The 6000-nt window shown below is 50.5% G+C and overlaps 1 protein-coding gene across 1 annotated transcript in view; it reads left to right on the top strand.

Annotated features, from left to right (window-relative positions):
* Nucleotides 1-4745: 4745 nt before the first annotated feature.
* Nucleotides 4746-6000, top strand: part of MAP3K20 (mitogen-activated protein kinase kinase kinase 20) — a 94910-nt gene continuing 93655 nt past the window's right edge. The window contains exon 1 of the mRNA XM_086615485.1: nucleotides 4746-4824. The gene's annotated coding sequence lies outside the window, so the exon portion shown is untranslated. The remainder of the gene's footprint in view (nucleotides 4825-6000) is intronic.

Genomic DNA, 6000 nt, shown 5'->3' with positions numbered 1-6000 from the left:
CCATATTACATTTTAGAGAAGAAATGTGCCGAAATTAGAACAACAAATTAAGCCTATTGGACCACAAAATTTAATATAAGAAAAAGTACGAGATAGATAGATAAATATATATAATTAAAAGTACGTAATGAAATGGTAACTGAGCAGAGTACTAGTGAGTGGATTACAGCTGAGTACAATGATCGCCTAAAAACTCCGGTGCCAGTAAAAGATAAAAAAAAGATAAGAAAATTCTTGTAAAACAATCAGGAAATGTATTTCTTGTTAATGTTTTGCCATCTCATTGCTATCCCATTGTTAATTGTATTGACGTTTTTGTAGAAGTTATATGTGCTTTTATACTGCACACATGCCGGATCAAAAGACAAACGGTGTACAAGCTGTAGCCTGCCTGTTCTGAAAACGACTGTGCAGTAAGCAGGTATTTGATCCACATGTAAAATACCCATCATATACAAGCCTTCTCTGCCACACTAATGCCTGTACTTTATCGTTCTAGGCTGTATTTAATAATTTTGCACTTAAAAATTTTACAATTAATGCATAGTCAGTATTTATAATAATATATTTATAATTTTATGTTAAATATAAAATATAGGCACTTTCACAAACTCCTTATTTTTCTCTTTAATACGAAGAACAGATGAGAAAACAACAGCACAAAAAAATATCAGTTGTGTGGGTCTCAGAGACGTACAACGGTTAGTATGGGCTCTGTCTTTCTTTGTTTCATGAAAGTTAAGAACTGGCCATTACTCACAGCACACCAGAGCCTGGGCTGCTGCAGCAAACAGGAATCAGCGCCGGCTGTGTGGGTGTGGGGGCTGCATGTAGCATCAGGTTGGTGTTTGTGGGTGCACATTCACCTTATCATCTGCAGCAGGAAAGGCAGGGTTACTCTGAGCCAAATCCAATGGCAATTCCCTTGATTTTCTGCTTGCTAGAGCTCACTGACTCCATCTCTCAGAAAGACTAAATGCAGCTGACTTTGGCTAGCAGTACTACGCAAATTCTTTTTTAGTCACGAAACAAACCCTGCTAGTTACGTTTTGGGGTGTAACCACAGAGGTGTGTGGTTGCAGCGTACCTGGACATACCTGCATGAACTTCATTCAGTCTGTACAGCGCAAGCAAAAATAATGATGCAGAGACGGTTTTCAGGCGAGCCACTTGTGAACCTCTTCCAGGTCACAAATCTGATGGTGCAAATGGCATAAAATGAATGCTGCTATATTGTTAGCACTACTGTTGCTCAAACTAGCTAGATTAATACTAGCGTATGCTAGTGCTACATCTTCTACGGCAATGTGTGTACAACCTTTTGTCCTAGTATAGCCCAGGAATGACCCCCACCATGTTTTCTGACCAATTTTTTGAGCTAGAAAAGGAGGCAAGCCGTAGCAGGCAGAGAAACAGAAGTGCTTCAAAAAAACTCAATACTAAGCCTGAGCTGAGCTCTGAGCCAGTCTTGAAGGAGAACTGAAAAACACGGAGCAGGTGTCCACCTCCAAATTATCTGTGTCTAGAGTTTCATGTACAGTTTAAGCTGGCGTAAACCTTCACTACTGCTAAAAAAGCGCTTCCGGACTCCGTCCCCTCTCAGCTGCTCCTATCAGCCCTTCTCCTCTCCTGCCTCTCTGCTGGCATGAGTCTTTGTTCAACTGTCCCATGACCTGCATTCAGATCTGGGTGAGAACTGATTGCTTTTCCCCATAGTAGCTTTGCCTCCGCAGCCCAGTTCATCGTGAGCCGTGCAAAAAACTGTGCTGGCAGAAGGTGAGGTGGGCAGTACAGCGGCAGGAATGGGGCTCGCCGGGCAGAAGAGGGGTGTGACTGCTGCTTTTGGCAGGCAGGATGATTTAAACCACCTGGACGTACGCATGAAACTATATTTTCCATGTTGAAAGGGCGGTGAGACGTCATCGCACACCCAGTGTGGCAATGAGATGTAAAGAGACAATTCATAGGAAGCCTTTCAACTCTAAAATGGAGTTAAAAGTTGCTAGAGCTGCCTTTATCCTTTGCCCATTGTTGTGGCTTTACAGTAACTTTTGTTAGCTTTTAAGTATTTTCTTTTTCTGCCTGTTCCATATAAATTGAAGACGCCTGAGATGAGGATTGAGTTCTCCAGAGCTAAGTTAGTTTCTCAGTTTGGACTCGCTGCCTCAAAAAGCATGGGAAACCATACCACCATGTGTTGGCTGATTGTTTTAGATGGTATTATGAACACCCAAGAAACTCCAATTACTCCAGTTTCTGATCTTTTCCAGCTAATTTTTCAGTTCTCATGATAATGGCAAAACCCCTTGAAAATACTTGAAGACTCACTCGCCAGAGGGTAGAAAGAATACAAACCCAGAAGCGCACACTTAACACCTTGTTGTAACAAGACCAGCTTCACTGGGGTTGGACAGTCCTCGCACAGGCTCCTCTGCTTTCCCTCCTGTGTCCTCTAACAGAGTGAGTGCAATTACGTGTTTTAAACAGTGGCATGTTAACACAGTGCCTGGTGCAGACTCCGCGCTCCTGCTCTTCGAGTAGGAAATATTAACCACCCCCTCGTTTCTCATGCGCTACCGGAATAGTTTATTTCTGCAACCAAGGCCTAAAGACAGACATGATAAATCCCAGCTCTGCACATACACAGCTCTGGACAAAAGCACCCGAGGCAAGAGATCGCTGAATGCAAGTGCTCTGCTCTCTGAAGCAAATGCCAATGAACCGAGTGATTTAACATTTAAAAAGATTTGAAAATAATTTTATTAATTGGCAATTGCCTCAGACAGGAAGGATAAACACGTTAGTCACAGCATTTAAGAGACTAAGTATGTGGCACCTCTTCTCCTCCTCCAGAGCATGAGTTTCATGTGATTTGCATTTGATATTTGTGGTTTCTTTTAAAATGTGGCACCTTTGATTGACTTTGTCTGGAAAATTCTCCAAGCCCACCAGCAGATCAGTTCATAAGAAAGCACAGGCACTCTCAGATCAGACAAAAAGTGTCTGAAAGTGCCAGGGGCAGCCAGAGCCTGCCGACCTCCTTCACTGCTTGTCCTGACAATGCTGAACCTGCCAGGTGGGTGAGAGGGGGTGACAGCGCCTGCTTTTAGATTTTCTTAGCATCTTCATGCACTTATTGCACTGAGCACTTAAGATCTTGCAGAACTTTACTCTGGTTAGTTAGTGGCATAGTGAAATAATTTGGTTTGGTTTATGCCCAGAAATGTATACCTCTGCTCTGCTGTTTTAACTATTTTTTTTAGCTTTCCCTTGCCAAAATAACACACCTTGGGGAAAAGCCTCTGATGTTCATGAAACAATTGTATTTTATTAATCAGTAAAGTGTTCTTCCGTGATTCACCTCGATACCATACATCTTCATGATGTACAATTAACGTACATGATTCAGTGCGATGCTGCACACCTCTGTGATTCATCGTGCTATACAGCTGAGTTTTATATGGCACACACATACAACAATAGTCAAACATGAGAGATAATGAGGAGCCAAGATTCCCCAGTGAATGCAAAACCACAGCACACCGACACCAGTAGATGAGTTGGGGAGTGCAGTATAAAGCAGTGATGGGCATTAAATCTTGTACAATACTGATATAAGACATGTACTGTCAACAGCCATGTGATGTGTTTGCCTCAGCAGAAAAATTGTTTGCCCCTAAGTCTTTTGAGTCACTTCCTTTCAGCGTAACAGCTTATTTTCTATTTGCAAAAAGTTTTCCACAACAGCAGAGTACCTCAATGCCATTAACATGTGTGGATAAGGAAGGGTCTGTGTGGGTTCAGAAGGTGGAAGTGAGTTGTCTGTTTTTTCCTGACCTGGGGTGATCACCCCGCGGGCAGCTGGGGAATAGGGATGGGGGGGTTGGGTTTGCACTTGCCAGTCAAACCCTCCTCTTCTTTCACATTCCCTAAAGGAGGACTGGCTATAGTTGCACAACCTGCTCCCTCCCTCCTCCTGGGGACCTCCAGGCTCTCTCATCCACACACACCACCAGCAGCCACTCTGCCGAGGAGAGGAGGAGTGACATCCAGCACTTGAAAGATGCTGCAGCTCATGGTGGCACCATCCCAGCTCCCGTGGCACGAGAGCAACAAAGCAGATTTTTAAAAAATTACCATCACCTGGTCATTTTGGTAATAATGTTAGATAAATTCAGCTATATTTCCTGTCACCGAGGCAGTAACCCTGGAAGGAAGGAACCTGTGCTTCCGAAGCTGTGGCCACGACAGCGCAGCACCCTGCCAGAAACCCCTCCATCTGCAACAGTGAACCAGACCCACCCCGACTAACAGGCCCTACATGGTCCAGATGGCTCTTCCTAAATCTGGCGGGGTTAACCAACACGCAGACACCCTGCCTCCGTCGAAGGCCATCCCCTCTGGTCAGCCCAAGCCACCCACGGCGCCAACGCTCCATCCAGCTCGCCTCACGCCAGCCCCGCCACGCTCGGGGCAAGGGGTGCAGGCCGTGAGGGGCCGGCTGCCCCGTTACGCATCCACGCCTTTGGGATGAAGGGCACACGGCCCTCCCCGTCCGCCGCCTCACGCACCCTCGGCGGGGCGGCCGCGCTGCGCGAACCCCTGAGGCGGCGGCGGCTTCGCCTCCCCCGCGGGGCTCGGCGCGGAGCGCGGGGTGGCGCCGCTGTGAGGCGGCGCGGGGGCGGCGGCGGCTCCGGCTCCTCGGCACCAACCGGAAGCGCGGGGGACGGAGCGGGAGACGCGGTCGCGCCGGTTCCAGGCTCCCTCGGCGGCTCCGGGATCGGCGCCGCTCAGGTCCCGCCAGCCCGGAGTCCCTCGGGGAAGGTGAGGAGGGCGAGGCGCCCCCTGCCACGCCCGGGCAGCGCTGGGGGCGGCCGGGGCGGTCGGTGCGCGTTTGGCTGGGCGGAGGGAGGCGGCGGGTGGCCGGCGGGGCGCAGCGCGGCCGGAGAGCGGGGCCGGGCCGTGGGTGTCCCCGCCGGGTTTGACGCTTCCCACCCGCTGGAGCAACTTTGAAAGTCCCGGAGGGGAGGCGCGCGGCCGTCCCGTCGCACGGCCTGACCTTGCGTCGCCCCGGGGAGCAGCCGCCGGCGGATCCCGCCGCGCCGGCCGAGACACCCGAGAGGCGGCGGCGCCCGCGCCGTGGGGCGGGGGTCCTGCGGGCGCCGCTCGGGGCCGGAGACGGGCCGTGCCTCGCCGGGCAGGGCGCGGGGGTGTCCGCCGAGGGCACCCGGGAGGGCGGGGGGCGGTGGCTGTGCGGGGACGGCCCCACGCGGGAAAGGTGCTGCCGGCCGCTGTCTGCCGGGGGGGCCGGCGGCGGGACGGGGGCCGCTGCTCTCGCCCACCCCGCCGCTCCTCAGAGGGCGTTTCAAACGTGTTGCTTTACCTGCACCTGTGGCATTTTTCTGTTTGGGGCATAAAATCCCCCAGGTTGGGCTTTGAGGTGACTTACTTTCCTCTCCGTTTTTTCCTTTTCTCCCTCATTTTTTAAGTGAACTTTTTTTTTTTCGCTTTATTCGCTCAAGTTAGTGCCTTTCCACCAGCGTGCCTTTTGTGTGTGTGTGTGTGTGTGTGTGTGTGTGAGCCATCCATTACTTCTCTATCCAGCGTGCTTCGCTGTGAGTTTTAGTGACAGAGCCATCGGGAAAGCTGTGGATCATTACTTTTTCTAAATTCCAGAAGCAGAAATAATTTGAAAGCGCCGGATTAACTGGGTCACTGCCTGAAAACATCATAGCTTTCCGCTGGAGGCGTGCGGTTAGATGTTTTCAGGACTTTGCCCTGAAATTGTAAGTCCTCAGAAGCCTACTTGTTTTATCTGTCAGTAATGTGCTTTGCATACCGGCGGCATTGTGTGAATAATGGCAGCCCTGGAGAGCCCGGCTCGCCGGCGGAGGAGAAGGCAGGAACGCTGAGGCAACCGAGGCCCGGATCCTGCTGTCGTGCCTGTGCAGGGACCGAGCGGCTCCGCGGGCCGGGGCGCGGGTTCTGCTGCCTTGTCTT

This window comes from Tauraco erythrolophus, chromosome 8, assembly GCF_009769465.1.
Source record: "Tauraco erythrolophus isolate bTauEry1 chromosome 8, bTauEry1.pri, whole genome shotgun sequence".
Lineage (NCBI taxonomy): Eukaryota > Metazoa > Chordata > Aves > Musophagiformes > Musophagidae > Tauraco > Tauraco erythrolophus.
This window is presented reverse-complemented; position numbering and strand designations above follow the sequence as displayed.